Source organism: Rattus norvegicus, chromosome 4, assembly GCF_036323735.1.
Source record: "Rattus norvegicus strain BN/NHsdMcwi chromosome 4, GRCr8, whole genome shotgun sequence".
NCBI classification, from domain to species: Eukaryota; Metazoa; Chordata; class Mammalia; order Rodentia; family Muridae; genus Rattus; species Rattus norvegicus.
This window is the reverse complement of record NC_086022.1, coordinates 149701622-149728328: the sequence shown is the minus strand read 5'-3', so window position 1 is coordinate 149728328 and position 26707 is coordinate 149701622. Positions and strand designations below refer to the sequence as shown.

At 47.5% G+C, this 26707-nt stretch overlaps 1 protein-coding gene across 2 annotated transcripts in view; it reads left to right on the top strand.

Moving 5' to 3' along the window:
- The first annotated feature begins 17142 nt into the window (after window positions 1-17142).
- The window catches only part of Vgll4 (vestigial-like family member 4), a 113036-nt gene continuing 103471 nt past the window's right edge, over window positions 17143-26707 (top strand). The window contains exon 1 of one of the 2 annotated variants that reach the window (NM_001394032.1): window positions 17143-17410. The gene's annotated coding sequence lies outside the window, so the exon portion shown is untranslated. Of the gene's footprint in view, window positions 17411-18114; window positions 18249-26707 lie in introns of those variants that run through there. The other variant, NM_001394033.1, reaches the window with a different exon arrangement.

Below are 26707 nucleotides of genomic sequence, written 5' to 3'. Positions count from 1 at the left end.
CAGCCAGCAGGCCTCAGTGGTTTTCCCATCTTTGTTCCCTGTAGCCCTGGGGTTACAGGCCCAGGCAAAGACATGTCTACCTTTTACATAGGGGCTGGATATTCACCCAAGCTCTCAGGCTTGCACAGCTAGCACTCTTACCTGCTGAGCCAACTCACCTCGCCAGCCTTCTGTTCGTCCTGTTATTTGTTGATTTTTTTTTTTAAAGAAAATCATATTTAGGAAACTTCAGAGTCACAAAGTCTTAGCTCAGTGACACAGGGTGAGGCTCTCAGTCCTAAGGAAGCCACAGTTTTCTCTGGAGGATCCCTGTACTTGGCAGGATTCTCAGAATTAGCTTCACGCATGTGAATCCCATAGCAAGGTCCCTGTCTTTGGCCTGGGGTGCTCTTCGTAGTATCAATCAGAACACTTTGTCTAGCTCACGAAACACCAGGAGGCCTAGGCTGAGCTAGCAAAGGTGGGGGTATCCTGCCTAGAATTCCCCCATTAGCAGAGGAGGTAGCTGAGGTCATGCAGAGGGGGGCCCAGGGTCCTATGGAGACAGTAAGGAAGGTCTCACAGGATCCCAGCCCTGGTGGCTCTCCACTGGCTCTGTTGTCCTCTTCTGCAAACCCTGGTCTCTCTAAAATGCCCCACAGGACTCCCCGGAGGCCACAGACAATTATCGCCTGCGCTCTCTTCTCTTCTGGTAGTCAGCCAAGAGGAACAAACTTGCAGTGACTCACCAGGTGAGCCAGTCCCTAGCGACTCTTCCTGTTATACAAAGCACTCCTCTCTGACTGTGCCCACAGTTTGTATTCCCTGTTATTTTCATTCCTCCCTTCTGTTTGGAGAATCCGTAGTGTGTGTGTGTGTGTGTGTGTGTGTGTGTGTGTGGGTGTGGGTGTGGGTGTGGGTGTGGGTGTGTTTTGGGGGGATACTTGCCCTAGCACGAGGCTGCAGCCTGACATGCTGACCTTGTGGCCACCTGGAAGAGAAAAAGACTGGGTAGGCAGGTTGGCAGGAGTTCAAGGTAGGGGCTGATGGCAGCCTCAGGGCATCTCGGAGCAGGTTTGGGCGGTAGTAGGGAGGGAGGGAGGGAGGGACTTGTCAGCTCTTGTCTGTGTGCTCGGCCTGCTCTCTGGGGAGAAAGAGACACCTGGCATATGCCAGGCTGAAGCAACACAAAGGAACCCAGGAGGACCTGGGGTAGCATTGTTTCTGGAATGTGAGGCTCTCTTTTATTGTTTACAACACGCTGTGTGCTTTAAGACTCCTGGTTGGCTGCCCCCATAAGCTCCTCAGATATACTGACCCCCAGCAAGCATGCTATCAGTTTGCACACCGCCTTTCTGCTTTGTGGCTCTGCTGGTTAGGAGTGGCTGCCAGCCCAATGGCTCTCCTGAAATCCCCATTAGGTCATCAACAGCCAATCAGAGTTTCTGACCAACTTGGCCTAACCTGTGTTTCTACCTGAGTTGACATAATCCGAAAAGCAAAGAAAATTGACAGCTTTCCTCAGCTAGCAGAGTCTTTTAAATGGCTTTTTGAAAGCTTACAAGTATTTGGGGTTGGAGGGGCTCGTTAATGCCTTGGGGAAATCTCAGTTGAGAGCCAATATGTAGCCCAGATCCATTTTAGGCTTCCCAGGAGTTATGAGCAGATCACAGGCCCATTCAGCTGCCCTCCAGTGTCCTCTGCAGAGTCATGTTTTCCAGTCCAGGGCTAGCCATATGGCTCAGCTGACAACATGGATTCAATCCTCAGCTCTGTATGAATCAGATACCATGGTACATACTACAACTCCAGCACCTAGAAAACGGAGAAAGGAAAATGAGAAGCTCAAGGGCATGCTCCTTCTTCTTCTCCTATCAAGCTTACAAGTATCCTTTAAGACCAGATCCAAGCAGCTAGGAAAAAAAGGTTAGGGATACTCACCACTCTGTCAAATCCCAGCACCCACATAGGGCAGCTCACAAAAGCTTATAACCACAGCTCCCAGGGGCCTGATACCCCACTTCTGATCCCACTAAACCCCTGAACCACATATACATAAGTGTACACACATACACACATAAATAAATCATTAAAAGAAAAAAAGGCCCAATCAATCTGGGGCACAATGTTGCACACATTGATCCCTGCACTTGAGAGGCAAACAGATCTGTGGGCGTTTGAAGCTAGTCTAGTCTACATAGCAAGACCCAGGAGAGCCAGAGCTATGCAGAGAGACTCCGTCTTTTAAAAAAAAGAAAAGAGTTCAGGGTCATCTTCGGCGTCTGGAACACGTAAGGTCATTGTCTCCACCATTTCTTTTACTCTTGGAGCTCAGTGGGCTGAGATCAGGGATCTTGTTTCACTAACTTTCTATCCCCGACAGGGACAGACCAACTGTCTGGACAACAGCCAAATTAGGTTCAGACTTTCGTTAAAGTGCCAGGAACCTGAGTGTAGCATTGTGTCAGACTTGATTCTTTTTCCTCTCTTGTGTCTTCTGGTAGCTGGGGCTTTCAAAGGTGCTCAGAAGATGGCTGAATGGATATATAACTTGAGACATACACCCCATTTTCCCTCTAACATCAAGATGCAAAGAGTCCTAGTCATTTCATCTCCAGCACATTCGGGACCTACCACGCACAGAAGGAGTGCCAATGGCCAACGAGCACATGACATGCTCACTAGGGAAGTGCAAAGCAGCCACAGGGGCATCATATGTCACCTGTGCCAGGATGGCTCTCACAGTAAAAGACAGAGTCCTGGCACCGTGCTGGTGGTGCTGTAACAAAGTAGAGCTGCTATAGGTGACAGTCAGGTGACTCCAAATGACTACCAAGACTCCAGTAGTCCTACTGCTTCAGCCTTTGAGAAGACAGGACTGCAGGCAGGCACCACTGTATCTCTCTAGTATGTATGTATACATACATACATGCATACATATATGTGTGTACGTGTACATACACATGCCTGTATAAATGCCATGGCACCACATATAGAAGTCAGAGGACGGCTTACAAAAGTGGATTCTTCTACCATGTGATTCTGGGAATCAAACTCAGTTTGTCAGACTTAGCAGCAAGCTCCTATACTTGGTGAACCATCTTGCTGACTCCAAGTCAAGATTTTTAAATGGTGTTCTCATTGGATGACATTTTATACTTGGTAGGTTGAGCCCATGGAGTCTATACAATTTTTCATAGTAAACCAACATGCTAGATGCACTTCTTAAATTATCTATTTACTTATTCTGTGCTCATAGATTCTAAGCATGTTTCTACCATTGAGCAACTCTAGCCTTCAAAGTTAGGTAGGTAGGGGGGAAGGAGGGAAGGAAGAAAGGAAGGAAGAAAGGAGCTATAATGTCAATGTTAAAACTATCAAATATGAACTTATGGAATAGCTACAGCAACGCCTGTAATGTGTGTGTGTGTGTGTGTGTGTGTGTGTGTCTGTGTGTCTGTGTGTCTGTGTGTGTGTCTGTGTGTGTGTGTATTACATGCATATGTGTATTTAATGTGTAATACTATTCTAAGGATTTGAAACTAGAAGTGACTTGGCTTGGAATCTTGTCTCTTATAGATCTGTAGCTCTAAGTTTCTTAACCTTTTTGAATCTCAATTTGACTATGTATTGAAAAGGAAATTAGACGTGACCACCACAGACTCCTAATGCCTAGAATCTAATGAATGACTAACACATGTAAAAGGCCTGATAGGACCCACCCCTTGGTTAGGGCTTGACACATGTCAACTGGTGTAGGCTTATGATTTGTGTACAGTCGCCTCCATGTATGTTTGTGTGTGATGTTAAGGGTATAACGGCTGGGAGCCCAGTGGGTCCTGAGTCCATTTAATAATGAGATTGTCCCTAAAGAGAACTCACAGAAAGATCATATTCTGTTGTCAATTCTGCAGGAGAAGCAATGGAAAGAGAACAAAGCCTGGTTCTGTCCTCACGTGTGAGTCTAAATGATAGTGGGACAGCCAGAGTGTGAGTCTAAATGGTAGTGGGACAGCCAGAGCAGAGGGGCAGGAGCAGCGAGTGTGGGGACTCAGGAGCGGCGAGTGTGTGGGGACTCTGAAGCAGGTCGGCCGGTAGGTCCCACCAAGTCAGAGCGTGGCTTGTAGGTCTTAGTCTCACAGGACTGAGTTTTCTTTGCTAGCACTCAGCAGTACTGGGTTTTTCTTTTGTTTAGGGGGTGGGAGGTGGGAGATTGAGACACAGTTTCTCTGTCTCACCCTGGCTGTCCGGGATTTTGCTCTGTGTAACAGTCCTGGCCTCAAACTCAGGGACTCACCTGCCCGAGCTGGGGTTAAAGGCATGTGCTACTACTACCAGGGTCAACAGCACAGGGTTTTAAAAGGGGTGTGTGTGTGTGTGTGTGTGTGTGTGTGTGTGTGTGTATGTGTGTGTGAGTGTGTGAGTGTGTGTGTGTGAGTGAATGTGTGTGTGTGCGTGTATGTGTGAGTGTGTGTGTGTGTATGTGAGTGTATTTGTGTATGTGTGTGTGAGTGTATGTGTGTGTGTATGTATGTGTGTGGTGTGGTGTGTGTGTGTGAGTGTGTGTGAGTGTGTGGTGTGGTGTGTGTGTGTGAGTGTAGGTGCGTGTATGTGTGCGTGTATGTGTGCACCTGTGGAGCCTAGAAGAAAACCTACCTTAGAATGTATGGACACAGAATAAATAACTTCAGGGTGCACCTGACATTTTGTTCCACATGAAGGTACATGTGGTGACAGCCTGGTCCTGTCTATTACAGTGTTGGGAGCTGGCGAAGTTCCAAAGAGGTAGGGTCAATAGAGGTTACTGGCTCCTGGCCCCTCTTTTCTCTTTCCCTCCCAGCTGCCATGAGCAAAACCATTTCTTCTGTCACACTCTGCAAAACAATGGAGTTTGGAAAGGGGACTAATAGGACAGTGGGGAAAAGGAAGGGGACAAGACCTGAGAGGGAATTTGCTCAACAAACACACACACACACACACACACACACACACACACACACACTCATACCTATGTACACATTCTCTCACACACATACAGACATATACATATGCACACATACAAATATATATATATGGAAAATAAATTAAAATGTAAAGAAATCGGCTAGGGTTGTGCTGTGTTCTTGAGCAGCTAGCACATAACCAGGCCTGAAAAGAGACCCCGAGTGTGTGTGCTGTCTCCAAATGCACTATTGTCGCCCTGCCCTGAGGTAGTGACATGACCAGTGATGGAAGGAAGTCGCACAGAATTGCTTCTAAATTGTGGAATGGGAGCAAAGATTAAACAGCCCTGTGATTTACTTCTGGGTGACCTTCAGCTAAGGAGCTGCTGATGGCACAGCGAGTATGTCACAAGGCACTGTCATTTTGTTGTCTGAGGCCACTGGTTCATCAAGCCGCAGTGCGGGCCTGATTCCCACTCGGCAAATAAACAGGGTGACATCATGATGCCATGATCTCAAGGGGCTGCTTGAGTTGGCCTCCTGTTTGCTGGTTGGAAGAGGCTGGCTGTGGTCTCTGGGGATGCTCGTCATCTCTACAGCTCACAATCCTGTGGCTCTCAGGGGATGGGTGACAAACTGCAGTCTTTCGGTCCCTTTGGCCTCCTCATGGCCCTCTGTACTTAGCCTGCTTATCTCCACAGTCCAGCCAGAGTTCTAACTGCGTGACCCCAGGAAACTTCTAGAGCATCTTGAGCCCACATTCTGCTCATAGAGGGGGCAGAGTACTACTGCCTTCAAGGAGTCACTGTGAATATCAGCTCAGAATCTACTCGGAACACCCCTGACGAAGGTCAGGAAGAGAGAGGACCCCAAGGAAATGATGGCCCCTGACTGCTCTGCATGGAAAAGAGACCACTTCACATGTATCCTGAGGGCACTGGAGAGATGGATCAATGGTTTGGAGCTCTGGCTGCTCCTGCAGAGGATCCACATTAGATTAGCAGGGCCTACCCAATTGCCTACAACTATAGTGCCAGACGATCCAATGTCCCTGACTGACCTCTCCAAGCAGTGCATGCAACACTCTCTCTCTCTCTCTCTCTCTCTCTCTCTCTCTCTCTCTCACACACACACACACACACACACACACACACACACACACACCATAAAAATTCTTCAAATGTCTATTAAACAATGACACTTAGTGACCAGTAAAGGGAGGAGAAGCCACACTCGAAGCCTGTTGGCAGAATTCAATATGCAGTAGCTGTCTAATAGCTATGACATTGAGAACCAACACTCATTGAGCATCTCAAGAGGTGTACTGGCTGGTTTTGTGTGTCAACTTGACACAAGCTGGAGTTATCACAGAGAAAGGAGGAAATGCCTCCATGAGATCCAGCTGTAAGGCATTTTCTCAATTAGTGATTGGGGGGGTGGGGAAGGGCCCAGCCCCTTGTAGGTGGTGCCGTCCCTGGGCTGGTAGTCTTGGGTTCTATAAGAAAGCAAGCTAAGCAAACCAGGGGAAGCAAGTCAGTAAGTAACATTTCTCCATGGCTCTGCATCAGCTCCTGCTTCCTGTCCTATGTGACTCCCAGTCCTGACTTCCTTTGGTGATGAACAGCAATGTGGAAGTGTAAGCTGAATAAACCCTTTCCTCCCCAACTTGCTTCTCGGTCATGTTTTGTGCAAGAATAGAAACCCTGACTAAGACAAGAGGCAACACCATTTAGAGAGCATCTACTATATGCCAGATACAATAAAGACCTGAAAGAACTTGTTTTTAACAGGAAAGCTAAAATTTGACTCCAAGATTACCTGATGATCAGTCATTATATGATGCTGGACCATGCTGATATCACTCATGAGGATGAATAGACATGAAGCAGCATCCACCTTGGGGAGGACAGATGTTTTATGAATGAAATCACTGTGGATTGTGCAAGCAGTCTGGCAAATCTGGAGCCTATAGCCAGCAGCCCCCACAGAGTGAATGAGTCAGTTAGCTCTGCACTGTTCAGTGGGGTGGCCAGCAGGACAGAGCTCCTTAGACGTTTCTCTGTGGCTCTGGGGTCTCTTGGCTGTGACAGGACGGGTACTTTACCAAGCTGCTTTGGCAGTGACTGTAGAATACATTTTAGCAAAGGTGACAATGCCCTTCTCTTTAGGGGCAAACTGAGCATCATGACTGGACAGAATCAAGTGTTTCTAGCACTGGAAGGCTGTTCTGCTTGTCCAAGTCCCTCCCAATCACCTTAGAAAGATGCTGTACTGGTTTTTGTCAACTTGAAACAAACAAGGGCCATCTGGGAAGAAGGAGCCTCAGTTAAGAAAATGTCTCTATTTTATGGCTGTGGGCAAGACTTTTTCTTGATTACTGATTGATGTAGGAGGGTCCAGCCTACTGAGGTTAGTGCCACTCCTGGGTAGGTGGTTCTGGGTTATATAAAAATGCAATCAAATCAAGCCATGAGAAGCAAGCCAGTAAGCAACACTCCTCCATGGCTTCTGCTTCAGTTCCTGTCTGCTGGTTCCTGCCTTAAGCTCCTGCCCTGTCTTCAGTCAGTGATGAACCTGGGAATTGGAAGTTGAAATTAACCCTTTCCTCACCAAGCTGCTTTGAGTCATGGCATTTATCACAGCAATAGAAAACTGACTGGTGGGCTTGTTCTTTGGGTTACTTGGGGAAGATGTCTGCGAGGCCCAGACTTCTGACAAGACGTAGCTATGCCATTCTTTGCCGGATCCTTAGATGTTATGTTGTTTGGTCTCTCTAACTGTGAATGCCATCCCTAAGGCACCCTTTGCCAGCTCAGGGTAGGCATATGGCCAGGCTGGGGCTGAGGGAGCTAGGGAGGTAGGAAGAAGGAACCCTGTCACCGAGGATCAGGACAGTAGGCTTTCCCAGTGTTTCTCAGGCTAAGAGGACATCCTTAGCAAGCTTCCTATGTGGGTAATGTGAAGATTGGAGAAGAGCAGAGTTTGGGTCAGTGGTTGCTGCAGCTCCTCAGGGAAGTGTTGTGGGCGTCTGGTTGAGATGGTCCTCTGCACTCCTGCCTGGCTCTGTCAGGCCAGCTGTGCAGCTTTGGAGAAATAGCCGATCTCTCCAGCCCCCCTTTCTCATTCTAACAAGAGCAACTTAAGGAAGGTAGAGTTCTTTTGGATCACAGTTTGTGGGTTCAGTCCATCAGAGTGGGGAAAGCATGACAGCAGGAGTGTGAGGCAGCAGGTCACATTATGTCCCCCAGCCAGGAAATGGAGGGTAGAGAACACTGGGGCTCAGCAGCTCATGTTCCTCATTTTATTCAGTCTGGGACCCCAGCCTATGGGATGGTGCCAACCACATTCTGGATGGGTCTTTCCTCTTCAGTTAAAGGTTTCTAGAAACACTCCTGTAGACACACCCACTGTGTTTCCATAGTGATTCTAAATGTCAAGTTAATAATGAAGATGAACATTTACTTGCATGAATGTCCGTCACTAGTTTTGTGTGCATAGCTTAAAACCAAGATGAGTCCCAGAGTTCTGTCCACAGCTGAGTGACTGCATAAACTGTCTACACAACAGAGTCTTGCTCAGCAAGGGAATGAACTATTGGTGTATATAACCACATGGATGAATTTGCCAACAAATTACACAAAGAGAAAGAAGAAAATTCCCCTTAAGACTGTCCCCATTCTGTATAACTGCACATAGATAGCATCGTAAGAAGACAGCACTTTATCAATGGAGAATATATTAGTGTTTTCCAAGGGTCAGTGATGGTAGGATACAATAGAAGGAGGGAAGAGTGTGGCTACATCACGGGGCTGGTTATAGTGGAACATGACTTTAATCACAGCACTCAGGAAGGAGAGGCAGGTGCATCTCCAGGCCTGGTCTACATAATGAATCCTGCCACAAAGACAAACTAAACAAACAACAACAACAACATATCAAGGATTCTTGAGCAGTGAACCATCCTATGTCTTAAGTGGTAAAGTACACATGTAAACCTATACATGTTGTGAGGTTGTAGAATTGAACAATACACACACACACACACACACACACACACACACACACACTGCTGTGGTTGGCATGTGTGTACACCCATTGAAATTTACCCATCACAGTGATGAATTAGAAGGTGGGGGGGCTTTCTGCCGTACTGTAGAATTAGGTACTGTGTTAATTGTCTGCTTAGAATAATCTGGAATGACCCAGGAAATAGACCTCTGGGTATGCCTTCAGGGAGTTATCTTGATATCTTGATTGCATTAATTGTGCTGGGAAGACCTGCTCACTATGGGTGGTACCATTCCCCTGGCTGCAATCTTGGATACAAAAGTAGAGAAAAGAACAGCACCATTCATCCCTCTCTTCTTGATTGTGGATGAGACAGGACCAGATGCTTCCAGCTGTGTTGACTTACCCACAATCAATGGATTGCAGCCTGCAACCATGAGCCGGAATGAACTGTTTCTCTTAAATTGTTTTGTCAGAGTGTTTATTGCAGCAAAGTAACTAAGTAACTTAGTTACTATAAAGTAACTAAGACCAGACCTTTAATAAAAAGGGCTTGAGAGTATCAGTTCAGCTCTCCTTCCCTCCTGCCTGACACCAGGTGAACACAAAGCCAACAGGCATCATCTTGAAAACAGAAAACAGGCCCCACCATATATCGAAGCCAATGAGCCTTGATGTTGGACTCCCCAGGCTCTTGTGAATTGTGCCAATGTTAAAGTAGTAGTTATGAGAAAGTGGTACCCTGTGGGCACTGGGAGTGGGTTTATGGAATCTTACTGTAATATTGCTTATCACAAGTATCTGTAAATCTAAAACTGTCTCCATTTTTTTAAAAAGCTCTGTGTGTGTGTGTGTGTGTGTGTGTGTGTGTGTGTGTGTGTGTGTAGCAGAAGGGAGCCAAAAACACTAGGAATCTGGGGTTTTATTTTAAGGGCTGTGGGCAACTGTTGAGGAATTTTTCTCAGGCATGACACATGTCTTCATTTAGCATCTATTTTCTGTCCAACACTAGGATAATATTATCCTGGCCTGACTTACGACTGTGACATTTAAATTTAAAATATAACACTCCTCCCATCCCCCATGTACTTTCCCAGATTTTCTAGGAAAGCAGTTTAAGGCTCCATGTACAAGCTTGGATTCTTTCTGCCACAGAAATAACTGGGAAGGGTTCTTCCTCTCATTCCTTCCACAGACATTTCGTAAGCATCTGCAAGAAGCCAGGCTCCGTGCCAGCCACCAGAGATTGCAGAAGAAATAAGGCAGCCCTTCCTACAGTTCAGAGGCTGCATTGTTAGCTCTCAGTGGAAAACAAAACTGCTCCAGAAAGAAATGGATGGACTCGGGCCTCATAAATTCTAAGGTCTAGGGACAAAGGTGTAGAGTTAAGGCCTTACAGGGTTATCAATGACCCAGGTCCCAGGTCCCAGCATTTCTAATATGTTTTCCAGTCCTCATATGTTTCTTCAGACAGGTTCTCTCCTTCAAGATCAAGCTAACCTAGGCTGATCTTGAATTCATGTAATCTTCCTGCCTTAGCCTGACATATGAGCATCTTAGTTCATGATCATGAATACATCAATATATTTCCTGTTACTATAATGGAGTACTTGAGGCTGATATATGTTAAGTTTTCAAGACAGGGTAAGGGTTTCTCTGTACTGTGGCCCTGTCTGTTCTAGAATTTGCTTTGTAGACCAGCCTGGCCTTGAACTCAGAGATCTGCCTGCTTTTGCCTCCTGAGTGCTTGGATTAAAGGCGTGAGCCATGATGCCTGACTGAAACTGGATATTTTATAAAGAAAAGAGGGTGCTGTGCATGGTGTACATACCTGTAACCCCAACACTTAGAGAGTGAGACAGGAGGACTCTTAAGTTTCAGGCTAGTCTGGACCACACTTGAACAATATTGGAAATCCTGCCTCAAAAAGCCAAAGGCTGGGGTTGTAGCCCAACAGGAAGGGCACAGTTTACTTCTTGAAAAGCTCTGAGCTTTGGCCCTAGCATTACCAATGAAGACTAAAGACTAGAGGAAAGAAAAGTGAGAGCCTCACTGAGCTCACAGTTCTGGAAATTGGAGGTACCTCATGAGTTCGACTGAGAATCTGAGACAGGGGCATTACAGTGATTGCCCACAAACAACATGCTCCCTGATTTGAGCTTCCTGGGTATAAGGAATAAAGGAATTTGGAGTTTATTTGGAAGGGGTCACCCGTACAATTAACTCAGAAGTAGAGTGACTTCCTAACTCAGCTCCTGCAGGCACAGGTCTGAAAGGCAAACAGTCACCATGAGAACAACATTTTACTCCCACAATGGATGTTCTGGTCTGTTTTCTTTTGCTATAACAGAACACTTGAGTCTAGGTAGTGAAGAACAGAGGTTTATAGAAACCATGGAGGCTGGAAAATCCTAGAGCAGGGCAGTGGCATATATTTACCCTTTGTTTGGGTTTTCTTGTTGCCTCTCAACATGGTCATGAGCTGGCAGGCATGCTGGCTCAGGGCTCGTCTGTAAAGCCCTGATGCCATCATCCGGGGCTTACCCTCATGACTTCGTCTAGCTCCTATTACCTTCCAACCTGCTGCTAATGTATGACTTTTCAAAGTTTTTAGTGAATGAGTTTTTGGTGAGGAGGCATGTCTAAAGCATTATTAGCATTTGGCTGGAAGTTAGAGGTCTTGGTTTCTGTTCTGTCTCTGTGGCCAGTTGGCTTTATAAACAATAAATTATGAGCAATAATAGTCAGTAATGTTGATTGGCAGGGTTTCACTGTGTAGGCCTGGCTCTTACTGTGTAGATCAGGCTGGCCTCAAACTCACAGACAGCCTCCTGTCTCTGCCTCCCAAGTGCTGGGAATAAGGTGTATGCAAACGTGCCCAGTAAATCCATCTTAATATGATTTCCTTAACACTTAATGTGATTTCCCCCAAAATGGGCATTAGGATGTAATTTTCTAGGCTAGGTAATTAGGACACAGAGGGTAAGTATCTAGCTTAAGATTCTAAAACTAGTAAAGAGTGGAACTAGGATTCAAAAGCAGGGTTTTTACTTGAGACTCCAAAGCTGCCTAACCTCTTTTTCATGATTTATGAAATTGGAGCTAACAAATACATTCATAGGAATTTTTGAGCTGCCTATGAAAGCCTTCCAATTTAGCATTTCTTACCTTTTTAGATTTATTTATATAAATCTACTTTGTAGGTACTGGTATTTGTTTGGGCACCATGCATGCATTACCCCCGAAGCTCAAATAAAGACATCAGATTCTCCCGGAACTGGAGTTGCAAACAGTTGTGATCCTGAGTGCTGGGAATGGAGCCCTGGGTCCCCTGGAAAGGGAGCCAGTGTTCTTAACTGCTGAGTCATCTCCCCAGCCTCTCAATTTCGTAATTTTTATATTTATCTTTAAAGATTTGATAATAGGCAAGTACCAGGTCATGCAGACAACTCCTCTGGCTGGTTTCAGGCCTGGCATTTGCACTGGCACAGGCTGGGCAGTTATCAAATGTGTTTTATTTGGTTGTAATTATGGGATGGGTTTGGGCCTACCATAGCCTGTGTGTAGAGGTCAGAGCCCAGAGTTAACTCTCTCCTTCCACCTTTTAATGGGTTCCAGGGATTCAAACCCAGCTCCTCACAAGGACTGTTACCCACTGAGCCATCCCACAGACCCATGATGAGCAGTGTTAACCGTTCCAGCTAAACGATCAAAGAACACAGGGTGTCTTACAGAATGACACCCTGTAGAGAACAATAGCCCTAAGGTCAAGTTTGCACAGGAATGCATAAAATGTTCAAGGGGGCCTGAGAAAAGGAGGTGGAAGAGTTAAGTCAGTGAGAGCCCACAGCAATAAAAGAAACCCAGTCAGGGCGTGGTGGTGCATACCTTTAATACCTGAATTTGGGAGGCAGAGGCAGGCAGATCTCTGTGAGTTTGAGGCTAGCCTGGTCTACAGAGAGAGTTCCTGGAGAGCCAGAGCTACATAGAGTAACCTTGTCTCAAACAACAACAACAACAACAACAGCAACAGCAACAACAACAACCACCTTCCCCCTTCCCCCTAAAGAAACCCACAAGAGCCCAGCTGAGTCACTCCTTCCCCATTCCACACAGCCAGGGCACCTGCCATGCTCAGTTAACTCTGGAGCTTGGTAGCTTGTGTCTCAACTGTAACTATGTTTATGTTTCACAGTCATTTGAAAGGTGAAAGCCTCTGGGGTTTTCTCTGGGTTTTATGCTGCTCATATTTGAGTTACAGGAAAACAGAAATAATATGTCAGGCTAGAGAGATGGCTCAGCAGTTAAGAGTACTTACTGCTTTTCCAGAGGACCCAGGTTCAGTTCCCTGGTCCCACATGGCAGTCTGTAACTCCAGCCCCAGGAGGTCCAAGGCTCTCTCTTCTTACTCTGGAGTCCTGCGGAAAACACCTTTGTGGCATAGGGGAGAGACACAGCGCTGGCCCATACAGTGTTCTCAGGTCCTGTGTATGTTCCTCTTCCTTTTATTTAGTTAGAAATGATTTATGTGTTTTTAATTTCAGGTACAAGAGTATTTTACCTGTATGTCTGTCTGTATATCATGTGTACACAGCATCCACATAGACCAGAGGAGGCTATCAGATCCCCTAGAACTGGAATTACAGATGGTTGTGAGCCACCATGTGGGTGCTGGGTGGGATGGGGTGGGCGGAACCCAGGTCCTCCTCAAGAGCAGCTGGTGCTCTTAACCACTGAACCGTATCTTGAGCCTCTATTTTAATTTTTTAATGGTTAAGTGGGAAAAGTTTAAACAGAGATTAAAAGTAGACAGGACACCCTGTCCCACACACCTTCATACACCTGCCTCCCAGTGCCTTTCCTGGAGCTCTGAAGAGGACCAAGGCAGGCTGGCTTCTCTCTCCCCCACTTCTAGGTACATCTCCTTATTTATGTATAACTATTTTTATGTATGTCCAAGCCAACCTTTGTTTATTCAGTGGGCTATGTAAGTAATATTTATGTACTTTCTAAATTTTTCCAATATTTTTCTTGAGTTTCTTAGACATTAAAAATGTGGTATAGACTGGGCATGGTGATACACACCCTGTTAGTTCCAGCACTCAGGTGGCAGAGGCCAGTGGGAGATCTGTGAGTTTCAGGCCAGCCTAGGCTACATTGTCTCAAAAAAGGGGCTGGGAGGAGGGAATTTGGTAAGATGGCTCAGCAGTTAAGAGTACTAGCCAGGTGGGGTAGAGAGATGGCTCAGCGGTTAAGAGCACTGACTGCACTTCCAGAGGTCCTGAGTTCAATTCCCAGCAACCACATGGTGGCTCACAACCATCTGTGTAATGGGATCCCCAATGCTGTCTTCTTGTGTGTCTGAAGATAGCTGCAGTGTACTCATATACATTAAATAAATAATGTTTTTAAAAAAAGAATACTAACTGCTTTTGCAGTGTCCCCAGCACCCACAAGATGGTTCACAAGCACCTGTAACTCCAGCTTCAGTGAGCCTAGGCCCTCTTCGGGCACCATAGACAGCTGATACTCAGTCATTCATACATTCAGGTTAAACACACACACACACACACACACACATATAAAACATTTAAAAGCAGAAAAATAGATGTAGCAGGTCCCATTTTACCTTGTTATTGATAAGGATGGGTCTTTCTATGTCACCCAGGATGTCTTTTAACTGTTTTGCTTAAGGCATCCTCCTGCATTAGTCTCCTAAATAGTGTTTTTATTGCATCCTCCTGCATTAGTCTCCTAAATAGTGTTTTTATTACACACACACACACACACACACGTGTGTGTGTGTGTGTGTGTGTGTGTGTGTGTGTATATATATATACATATATATATACATATATCTCCCCAAATTATTTTCCATTTCATTTGTAGCATTACCTATAAGGTACTTTGCCTCATGCCTGAATTTGCCAATTCATACCTATTTCAGGACACTGTGCACTGTCAGACTGGTGTACTTCACACAGGACTTGAATTTGGTTCTATTTCTCCTGTTCCTTACAGTTTCTCCCACCCTGTATTTTCCACACACCTGCTTTCACCAACACAATGAAAACAGTCAGACTTAACACAGTGTGGAGGCTGCCAGACTTAAGTTCACTCCTGCTGATGTAAGGCAAGGAGTGAAATTAAACCCTGCCAAGGTCAAAGCTGGTCACATCCATGAGAAAAGCCCTCGGTCCCCGTGATTTATCTACAGAGCAAGGATCCGTCTAGCCAGTGATGGAAATTAAAGAGGCCTTTTAGACCTCGGCACTGACCCCAGAGGAAAATCAGTCAGCAGCCAAACAACGCCAATGCTGCCACGGAGATCAAATGAGATAATGATGTGTAGGGTCCTTTGCCCACCAGAGGACAGTGTCTAAAATGAGCCAAGGAGCTCAGAGTTCAGTCAATAGAGAAACCGGGAGATGGAACTTCACTGCCTATTCCTTAACCCCTCTTAAGAAAGAAAGTAACAAGCCAGGATCCTTTGTGGAACGAGGCTATTGCTACCTTCTAGGCACTTCTCCAATCTGTTTCTTGTTGTCTTCCTTCCCTATTGATGTATTTTGCAGACTTTCTTTATCCACCCTTTTGGGGGGGAGGGGAGAAAAAGGGGGCTTGAGACAGGCTTTCTCTGTGTAGCTTTGGCTGTCCTGGAACTCGATCTGGAGACCAGGATGGCCTCAAACTCTGAGATCTGCATCCCTCTGCTTTTCTGGTGCTAGGATTAAAGGCACGCACCATCACTGCCTAGCTTTCATCTACTCTTAAGACCTGAACTAAACTAGAGTCTAAGTTTCAGAACATCTTCGTGAGGCTCAGAGAGTAAGGATGCTTATAGTTAAGTCTGAGACCTAAGTACTAACCTGCTGTCCAACATGGTTGAAGGAGAGAACCAACTCCTACACACACACACACACACACACACACACACACACACACACACACACACCATTATCATCATCAGAAAGTCTGGGGCCTTCCTAGCATTGCTCCATGATTTTCTTTTCAAGATTTATTTTTATTTTTAAATGATGTGCATATGTGTACATCTGTAGGTGGGTTTTGCACGCGTGCATGCAGGTGCCTGCAGAGTCCAGAAGAGGGTGCCAGGTATCCTGAAGTTGGAGTTACAGACAATTGTGAGCCAATGACTTGGGTGCTAGGAATAGAATTAGAGTCCTCTGGAAGAGCTGCCAATCGCCTAACTGTTGAATTATTTCTCCAGCCTCTTGTTGAGATCCTGAACCATGAGTTTCAAAGGAGGAACTAGGAAACCTGACTGTGGCCACCCTCGAATCTTCTCACCAGTTTTGCCTCATGAAGGGCCACAAGTTCCCAGGCAACCTGCTTTGCAAAATGAACTGCCCCACCACTATTGTTATTCCTTAGAGGATGGAAACATGGGGGTGCCGTGTGAACCAAGAACAGAAGGGAAAATAGCTTGGGACCTGGAAAAGATTTTCCCCCCAACACTGAAGTACAGTACTGATTGCTTTTATGGTGTCTTGGAGTCCTTTCCCAGGAAATGCTCTTGTGGTCCAGGCTGACATTGGCTAGTGTGCTTTCTCTGCAGTTATAAATACCTTGGCCAAAAGCAGCTGGGGAAGGAAGGGTTCGTTTCAGCTTACAGCGTACAGAGCAGAGACCAAAGCAGAGTCTCTGGAAGAGTGCTGCTGAATGGAGAGATCCCCAAGGCTTGTTCAGTCATCTAGGACCACCTGCCCAGGGTGTTCCCACCCACAGTGTGTCTGGGCCTTCCCACATCAATCGCTAATAAAGAAAATGCCCCCTACCCCTGCAGGCTTGCCCACAGCTCGCCCCCTCCTGTGTGTGTGTGTGTGTGTGTGTGTGTGTGTGTGTGCTTTCTAGAGACAAAGGTTCGTGGACAGTCAGAAAGCATGCAGGTGGAGCTGTAGTAAAACCAGCCAGAAGACCAGTTTCCGTCTGTTTTATAAAGTTAGTGGCTGGCTATGCTAAGGAAATGTTTCCCTTAATTGTGGCAGTAAGAGGAAAAACAATGGAGAGTCCAGGGCTGTCGGGCGGGGGCGTGTCCGCTTCCCCCACCCCAAACATCTTCAGAGAATGACAGCTAAAAATTAAAGCCAGGCCTGGCTTTCTCCGGGTCACGTGCCCTAGCCAGAACCTGCACCAATTGGAAGCATTTCCCTTCCCCGCCCCTGCCCGTCCCACTGCAGAGCTGGCTGGTGGCAGCGCGAGTTTGCCCAGCGCAGCAAAGTGCAGCGCGCGCCCAAAGCGCCCTTGTCCGCGGCTCGGATTTTCAAGCATTTCCTCTTCGCAGCTAGGGGGTGGGGAGGCCTCGCGTGAGTGTGAACGGGCGCACGCGCGCGTGGAGTGCTGGAATGGGAGGGAACCCAGCCGGCTCGGCGTGTTCTCATCCTAGGCTGCCTTTCTGATTCTAAGTGGCACCCCGAGTCCCTACCTCCCAAGCCTGTACGACCGCACTGTGCCTTCAGGTACGTGTGGTTGACTGTCGCGTCCTAATGGCTTTGGGCATGGGGTTTGGTGACCAGAGAGTGAGGCTGCGAGTGGCCCTGAGTGGCGCCCCACGGAGCTGCTGCCGTATGGGTGCAAACACAGAGCCTAGACTTCTGGGCGGTTACCACTGCGCCTGCCCTCGGGCTGCTTGGGAGGCGGCTCGGTGTGGGGTCTACGAAGGTGACTCGGCGCCTTGCGTGGCTGACTAAGCGGGATGATTACCGGAGACATGGGGTACAAAGCGTGGTGAGGACGGTGGGGCGGAAGCCTGGTGTGAGTACGTGGGGATGCGCGTGGCTGGCGGCGGCGGGCACCTGGACACGCATCAGGGTCTGCGGGTGTTCACCCATGGGTCGGGAAGATGCGTCCGTGAGGCTCGGGGGCGTGGCGAGGGGGGGAGAATGCTGAGAAACGTCGTGTCCATGTGCCCTGCGCCGCTGGAGCTCCTCGCGGGGAGCAGCGGGTCTCCGACGACATTCCGAGCTGGAGCTTTGAATTCCGAGTGCAGGGCGCCGGAGGGTACGGCGCGTTCGTGGCCGTGCAGCGCGGCCCGGCGGGTTTACCTGGGCGCGGCTCCACCTGCCCGGCCTGAGGGGCGTGTCCGGGGCGTGCTCAGGGCGTGGCTCTGCTTGCCTGGAGGAGACCAGGCGCGGGCGGGCTGCGCCTCATTCCAGGGATTCCTCGCGCTCCCGAGCGTGCGCGCGTGTTGGAGAACCCGGAGAGGGAGCGCGTTCCCGAGTCCGCGCGCCCTGAGCGTGCCCCGCCTCCATCCTCAGAGCCCCCGGCGGGGCCCGGCCGGCCAGAAGCGCGCAAGCGGTGAGTGCGGGGAAACCCTAACTCAGGTCCGGTGACTTTAGGAGACAGGGAACCTCCGCGGACCGAGGGCGGTTACTCGTGCTCGCGGGACGGTCCAGCTCCAGCGGACCCCGGTCCTGGGCGCGAGCACAGGCCCTGAAGCAAGGCACCCACCGGGTCCCGGCCGCGGCGCTTCTGGGCTGCGCGGAGGCTGCGAGACCTGGCCCTTTCGGTACATTCCCTGCGTCCTGCTCAAAATTGGGCTGCGCGACCTTCCGACGCTGTGTGAGGCCTCCCCGGAAAGCTCCAGTATTTGCCTTTTATTGGGTTCTGTTTTGCTTTGCTTAAGAGTCTTGAGTTCATCACACAGAGACACTGAGGTCTTAGGCGAGGATGACAGGACTTGCTGGGGCAGCCTCGTAGTTAGCGCTTTCCTGGCTTTGCGTTCTCCGGTCTCAAGGAGATGATTAAAAAGTCGGTTTCACTTTGATCGTTGGTCCCGTTTGTCTGTTCCTCGTGTTTCCTCCTCTGGTTAATAAGAACCAGCAGCCTGATGTGGGGGAGGTGGGCGGTCTTGGAGTGTTTATCAGAACCCGCTTTATTTATTTATTTTTTTTTTAAAGACAGGATCTCTCTTTGTAGCTTTGGCTGATCTGGAATTCGCTTTTTAGACCAGGCTGGCCTCAGACCCAAAGAGATCCACCTGCCCATGCCTCTAGAGTGCTGGGGTTAACGGCCTGAGCCACCAGGTCCGGCAGAATCCTCTCTTAGAAAGCTTCCACTCTAGCTGTGGAACTTTGACTTTTTTCTCCCCTAAACCCAAGAAGGTAAGCACCAGGTTTTTGTTTTTTTTGTTTTTTTTCTTCTGAGAACAAAGTAAAAAAAAAAAATACAGGTCCATTTGCGATTTATGCTTTGAAGGCCAGTTTTGCATACCATTCTGGCATGTCAAACTTTAACTCCTTTTCAGTCTCTGCAGTCATTGTTCCCCACAGAAGCTAATTAGGAGTCCGCGCATGCCCACGAGGCCAAAAGAGTGGGATGAAGACCTTAGGGCTTGGTGGCGCTGAGTCCAAGCTGATAGTGCCTTCTAGTAAGGTCTTTCCTGCTCGCTCTTAAATGATGGATGTATGGGTACTTTCCTCAGAAGATTCTACACCCAAGATAGTTTGTACCCCTCCTCCCCCGGCGGGGAATGTTTTTGTTTCAGTTATATTTGGCTGAGAAGCTGTCTCCCTCGCTTTATGTTTTATTTTTATTTTTTCATTTACTTACTTGGCTTTTCAAGACAGGTTTCTCGGTGTAGCACTGGCTACCCTGGAACTCGCTTTGTAGACCAGGCTGGCCTTAAAACTAAGAGATCCGTCTGCCTCTGCCCGCCAGGTGCTAGGTCTAAAGATATGCCACCATACCCGGAATGCTTTGTGGTTTAACTCTGGCAAAATTTTCATTTCAGGCAGATTTGCCTTGCCACCTGTGTGTGCGCGCGCGCACATGCACGAGCATGCACATGCACATGTGCTTAACATTTCTGGGCAGTCTGCCTTTGCTTTCAATTTGGAAGAGAATGTGAACTAATTTTTGTGTTGACCAAAGCACAGTACAATTAAGAAGACAATTCTGCTGTAAATAGCTTCGTCTGCATTCCAGAACCATGAATGTTGTAGTAAAAACAGCTTCAGTCCATTGTTTCTGGAGACTTGATTTCCAGCCCTGCCTCTTGCTGCCCCAGGTAAATCTACATATCCCAGATATTTAACAGTCTATATTCTTTTTTATTTAAAGTTTTTGAAGATTTACTTTATATTTTTGGATGCGGTACCTGTATATAAACCTGTATACCATGTGCATGCAGTGCTGGGAAAGTCAGAAGACACCTTCAGTTCCCTGGGACTGGAGTTTACAGTTGGTTGTGAGCCAACATGTGGGTGCTGGGGACCGAACCCGGTCCTCTGCAAGAGCAGCCAGTGTTCTTAGCTGAGCCGTCTCTCCAGTGCCTTTTTTTTTTTCCTGTGAGAGACTGATACTTTATTCCAGTACACCAGAGTTTCCAGAATTCTAGGAGAATAATGTGCTTTGCTCTGATTTTGTGTCAGGTTTAGAAATGCCTCTTCAACTTACAGTGCTTCCTAAACCTGGTCCCGCAGCTGACTGCCCAGTGATTTGAAGATTTCAACACCTCTTGCAGACATAGCTCTGGGAGTAAAACTTTCACCTTTAAGTATTCTCTGTAAGGGAAAGTTCCTTTGGGCCCTTCTGGAAGTCAGCCTTGTTACCTACCTCTGGTGGCTGCTGCCAAAACAACCAGTCCGGCAGCAGAGTCATTCTTTGCGTCTCCTAAGGTTGTCTTCTTATCTGTACAACTTTGAGAAGAAGAAGAAAAAAGAGTAATGAAAATAAAAGCTGGGTCATGGGTCTCAGGGGTCAGGTAGGTGGTCTTCACTGAAGAAGTATGAGGACCTGAGTTCAGATCCCCAATACCCATTTAAAAGCTGGGTATAGGGGCTGGAGAGGTGGCTCAGCAGTTAAAAGCCTTGCTGCTCTCCCAAAGGACTGGAGTATGGTTCTCCACAGCTACATGGCAGCTTTCAACCCTACGGAATTCAGGTTCTAGATGGTCAGATGCTCTCTTGGCTTCTGAGGGTCCAGCAAAAAGGCGAGCCCTGTATTGGGTGGCTGACTCTGTCTTCGAAACAAACGAATGAATCCAATGAGGAAATAGGAAGATACCCAATCATGAAAAGTTTACTTGGAGTTTTGAATATGATTTTATAGAACAACGGCATCTGATAACAAGCCAAACAAAGGCCCGGGAAGTGTAAGGGGATCAGGGACACTGGTAATGTCTTGTTTAGTGCCTGGGAGAAGGAGGACCTGGAGAAAGGAAACTGGGTAACTTTCTGAGACCTGGTGTGGCAGCACACACCTGTGATCCCAGCTGACAGAAAGACAGCCCTGTCCCCTGGGCTGCATGTCAACCTGGGTAACAAACACCTGGTGATCTTAAAAAGTAACACAAACAAGCAAACAGCCATCTCCAAAAGGACATGCTAGCTGAGGGTTGTTCATGGCTCTAAGAGGAACCTTCATAGTTAATTCAGGCTACTTGTTGGAATTTGATAGACGACCCGGTGAGATAAGGGGAGTGGTGCCAGCTGGTTGGCAGGGGTTTGTCCACCTAAAGAACAAATACAATGAGGAGAAATGTAGGGGCAGGGTTGGCAGATCTGGAAGGCACATATTGCCAAGACAGGAAAGTAAGGAAGTGTTGACACCAGAGGTAGGAGGCAGAAATCTATGTGGGATAGAGTTTAATGGTTCTTTGCCTCCTGTCTGGAAGTGAGATCTAGTTGATTGTCACCATTTACCATTTACATATCTGCCCACTTACCTCAGTTTGTGACCCGCAGAGCCTGCACTGTGGGTAGGTGGAGGTCAGCCAGGTTTGAGTCTCTCCATACTTCCCAAAGGAGGTTTAACAAGGTGTTGCTCAGTCTTGTTCCAGTGCTGGCACTGTGGGTGAGCACGCCATGCTTTGGCATGTGTTGAGGGGGAGGGGCTGGTGTGAGTACCGTGTTTTCTTCATTTTCCTGCTTTTTGTGGGTGACTTGTTTCAAACAAGCCTCCACGCATGATGCACGTGAAGGTGTCTCAGGTCCTTCAGCTAGGTCCCTGTGTGGAAAATGTGTCTTGTGAGAAGAATGAGGTTCCGGGATACATAGTAGAGCTGAAAGCTGTGAATTCCATGTTAATGAGTCCACCGATGTCCAGTAAGATGTGTTTAAGCCAAAACACACTTGAAACAGGCTGCCTACTGTATTGGTCAGTCAGCAAAATGTGTCTAGAGGCTGAAAGGAACCCGATTGGATATTTATGGACTTTGAAATTTTTTTATTTGTTATTTTTATTTATGTGCAAGTGCGTGCTTGTCTGTGTATGTGCCACTTGTATGCAGACTCCACTGAGGCTAGAAGAGGGCGCTAAAGCCCACGGAACTAGACTTATATAGATCATGAGAGCTGCCATGTGGGCGCTGTGAACCGAAGCCAGGTCCTCTAAGAGCATAGAGTTAACTGCAGAACCAGCTCTCCAGCCCCCAGTTCATGGTGGTTTTACAGAACTTCACTGTAGTACGTTAGGAGAACTAACTATAGTAGTTACTAGTAGCCATGGCCAGTATGGCCTAATGGTGTTGTATATCCTGAGTTAGAAGACTTACCTAGGTTTTTGACAGGCTGAGAATTGAGGGCAGAAGGGGGTGTGGGATCCCCTGGAGCTGGAGTTACAGGTGATTGTGAGTCATGCAGTTCACTTTCATGTAAGCTGACAACAGCGTTGAAAAATGCCGAGAATTGGGAGTCTGCTCACGAAGTCTTAAGCTTTTAGACACAGTATGTCAGTGTGTGCCTGTCACATGGTTTACTCTCCATGGGTTCTCTGAGGGAGATGAATGGACTTCAGCCAGAAGAAAGAATGTATGCTGGCACCAGGTAGCACTGCACAAGGGCCAGGTATTGCGCTGAGTTTGGCTTAGCAGCTTTGAGCCTGTATAGATGGCCTCAAAGGTACAGATGGCTTACAGTCTACTTCCTAAGTCTATGCATGTGTATAGACTGTGGAGACTGAGAACGATCTGTGTTGTCAGGGTTCAGCATGTAGCTCAGGGTGGAGAGATTTCCTAGTGTGCTCAAGGCCCTGGGTTCTATGCTCAGCACTTTGAAAAGGCAGTAGATTTTTTTCAGTGCTAATGGCATTGTAGTGACTGAGGTTGTCAGACATTGCATGGTAGCACTGTCTGCCAGCTGAGATCAGTGAGAAGGCGAGACACAAGTCATATCCCTCCCTTGCTGTGGGACGGAGGAATGCTGCAGAGTCAAGCCTTGGGCCACTGTAGCATGAGGAAACACTACACACTGAAGCTGTACATTCCTTTAGGATTCTGGCCCAGAACAGTGCCCCTTTGTTTAGCCCCAAGCGCACTGACATCTTCTCTAGCTGGGCAATGGGAGGTAGAGACAACTATGGGAAGAGATGAATGAATGCATCTTCTTTCTGAAACCCACTGACTCCTACTTGAAGGGTAGGAGGATGAAGCAACTTAGAGGATCCTCATCTCCTGCAGATGTGTCATGGGAGGAGCCTTGAGCCCTGGCAGGAAAGGGGACATACTGGACCGCATTATAGGGCCATGGGGCCCACTGCCAACATTACTGGCTCGTGCTGGGAAGCTTATTGTGGAGGTTAACAAGGACCTGGAAGAACCCTCATGAGGACTTTAAGTATGCACGTTTATTTTTATTCATAGGCCATGTGGGGATGATTCCTGTATTCCAGGCATCTGCCCCGATGGATTTTCAGACATGATGATGATGTACAGACAGAAGGACATAGGCCTAGGTCAAAGCTGGCCAATTCCCTGGCATCCCGGGTGCTTCAAAGGATAGCTGTGTGGATGAGTTGCCCAGAGATGGAAAGCTGGGGTATCGAAAGCTCTCCTGGGAATGTTCTTCAGTGGCATGCCTGAGGGAAGAGGAGTGATTTTTAATGGGCTGTAATTCCACTGCTGGGGAGATGGAGACAGGAAGATCTCTGGCTGGCCAAGTTTAGCCAAACCAGCAAGGTCCAGGCTAATGGCAAACCCTGTTTCAAAAGGTAGGTTAGAGAGTGATGGCGGAAGACACCTGGTGCTGACTTCTGCATATTGCATGTGTATGCTCACATGTCCATATGTGGTCACCACACACAGCACACTCATATTTAAAAAAAATAGTAAAAAGAGGAAGGGGAGGGGGAGAGATTGGCTTATGGATACCAAGTGACAGAGGGGAAGTCATTCTGTTGTCTTGAAGTCTAAGATTAAAGGAAACTCCACCATGCCTGGCATCAGTGCTTTTAAGGGGCTGTATTAGTTACTTTCCTGTTGCTGTGATAACATATCATGGCCAGAAGCAACTTGAGGAAGAAAGGCTTTATTTTAGCTTACAGGTTCAGAGGGCCAGAGACCTTGTGGCCGGGAAGGCCATGGTGTAGTGGGAGCAGGAAGCTAGGCGATCATCAGAGAGAACAGGAAGGTAAGGCTACAGACCCTCGAGGCCTACCCCTCAGTAATCTGGCAAAGCTTTACCTCCCAAAAGTTCCATAATTTCCCCCAAACAGTCAGGGACCAAGTGTCCAAATGCACAGGGTGTGTATGCACATTTCTTGTTCAAACCACCCCAGGGACAGGGAGCTGGAGAGAAGGTAAGGGGCTGGATATCTTCAGCAAAGCCTAGCAACACTGGCTTTTCTGTGACTAAATTGTTCTTCTGATACAAGTGCCGTAGCTGTATTGACTTAGCAAAGGGTAAATCATGAGAAGCCAGAGAAAAGGGACACTAATAGAGAGAGGTGGTCTGAGAAATGGCTGTGAACAGGGAGAACATGTACTGTGAGAAGCTGGTGGGTCCTCACGGAGCCACAGTTATCTGTAGTCTCTAGAATTTGGTGAGAGTTTGGCCGTCTCTTCATTTCGGCGTCCTCGTTAGCCACGGTGTGGTCTGCTATGAGTATAAGCTTCTCCCAGAAAGGGAACTTACCTTTTGGTTTCTGTGCCATCCAAATCTGCAGCTATTGGATAGAAAGAGGAGAGGCCTGATGAAGCCCCTAAGCTCTTGATGGCCAAGAAGGCCACGGGCCCAGGCAACGCTCACACTCTGGCTTGTGCTACTGCTTCTTACTGGAGGAGGGTGAGCTGGCAGTGGTTCTGGCAGAGGAATGATTTGGACTGCTGATGGAACAGGGCCAGCAGGATTTGGGGGGTATTTTAACCATGTGCAGCTGGAGGTTGGGGAAGCCATTGAGTATCCTGGGATAGTTTCTAACGTGTGGCAGGAATTTCAGACAGCCTGACTGTAACTTCTGCCATTCCCATCTCCACCAGTGACCATGCTGGCTAAAGAAGGTTGTTCCAGTCTGGCAAATCTACATGGAAGGTGGATGTAGTCACTGATGCTCCTTGGACAGAGCTAGCCAGCTTTCTACCTTCCGTTATGGAAATCTGGAAAAGGTCCATGACACATACCTTGAATTCCATTCCTTTACTTGAAAATAAAAAGAGCGCCAAATCTGTCATAATTCTGTTCCCAAGGCAGGTGCTACTGTCTCCTTTGGTGGCTGAAAAGGCACAGATTTTTGGAAGGGAAAAATGGCTTTCAGGTTTGTGGGTTACTGAGTGCTGTTGAGTTTGAATTGGTAGCCTCAGTGTTGGAGACATCTTCCTCCCTCACATTAAGCTGAGTGGGGATAAGACAGTCTTAGAAAAGGAGTTGGGCTGGTAGATGAGCATTGGCTGTGACAGACAGACAGACAGACAGACAGACAGACAGACACACACACACACACACACACACACACACACACACACACACAGGATGACACCGTACACATATGCTTCGTTCATCATGAATTGTGCTTGCCTTTGAGAGCAGCTCTGAAGAAAGGCCTCAGAATGGTCCAGAATGGGCTTTTTATTACAGTGTCCACTGTATTCTTTCACTTCACTGCTAGTCCAGGTGTCAGCAGACCACATGACACTATGTTTGGTCATTGCTACCCTACAGTGTAAGAGCAGGAGACGGCATTGTGAGGCTGCACTTAGGCTGTGGACTGCAATGCAGTTAGTTCCTGAGACTCCTGTGGGCTGAACTTGATTGTGTTTTGAGAAGGATGGAGATGAGCCACTCTGCTCTCGAAGCTATTGCACTGATGAAGTGTCCTCCATGTTGTGCCTCCTCTGTCCTAATTTCTCCCATCTGTCAGGTCTCTGCCTCAACTCTCATATTTAGGGGGACCACCCTAGATTACCCTGTGAGTGGCAATCATTGATACTTGGCCCGATTTAGTAATCTTTCTCTTTTTATGGTAGGAAATTATTTTCTCATTTTGTTTTTACGGAGTGCTGGGACAAAGCCTTGCTCTCCTGTGTTGACCTCTGTGCGCAGTCCTGGTCATCTACAGGAACATACGCTGGTATCTACAGTTCATTTCATATACTTGTACAGGTATTGACAAATACTTTATTTCTTTTTGGTTCTTGTTTTAGGATAGGGTTTCATGTAATTCAGGTTGGACTCTTCTTTTAAAAAGAGATTCTAAATTATCTCCATGTATGTGTGGCTGCTGTGGGTATGTGCACATGAATGCAGATGCCCAGGGACGCAGGCAGGGTTAGAATCTCCAGAAGCTGAGGTTACAGGTGATTGTGAGCTGTCCAGTGTGGGTGCTGGGAACCGAACTCAGATCTTCTGAGATGAGTATAAACTCTACCTTCAAGGTATTTCTGTAGTCCTGAACTTCCAGTCTCTTGCCTTGCCCCCGCCTCCCCCCAGTGCTGGGATGACAGATCTGCAATCCCTTGCATGCAAGCTTCAAGAGCCCACTCTCGTTTGCTCTTTTCTCTGTTGGTCCCACAGATGTCCTTTTATTAGGCTCCCCAGCGGCTT